Here is a 606-nt window from a genome sequence, read left to right on the forward strand (position 1 = left end):
TTGAACTGAACAAATGAAACTAAATTTTGAGCGAACTTTGGCAATTTTATAACAGCGGTATTTTATATTTTTGGGGAAATGGAGTCATGTGTGTGCGTGCGTGTGTGCAAATATGAATATATATATATATATATATATATATATATATATATATATATATATATATATATATATATATATACATAGATATACATATATATATGTATATATATATATATATATATATATATATATATATATATATATATATATGTGTGTGTGTGCTTTTGTGTGTGTGTGTGTATATGTGTATGCGCGTATGAATATACGTATATATATATATGTATATATATATATATATATATATATATATATATATATATATATATATGTATACATATATATATATATATAAATGCATATATATATATATATTTATATATATATATATATATATATATATTCATATATATATATATATATATATATATATGTATATATATATATATATATATATATATATATATATACATATATTGTATAAATAGGAAGTAATCTGTTGTCCCCGCAACCCTCGCCCACTCTTCCCGGACCTCATTTATATATCTGTAAGAACATAACTCTCCC

The sequence above is a fragment of the Penaeus japonicus genome, unplaced genomic scaffold (assembly GCF_977035675.1).
Source record: "Penaeus japonicus unplaced genomic scaffold, GWHDUDI00000001_assembly GWHDUDI00000009, whole genome shotgun sequence".
NCBI classification, from domain to species: Eukaryota; Metazoa; Arthropoda; class Malacostraca; order Decapoda; family Penaeidae; genus Penaeus; species Penaeus japonicus.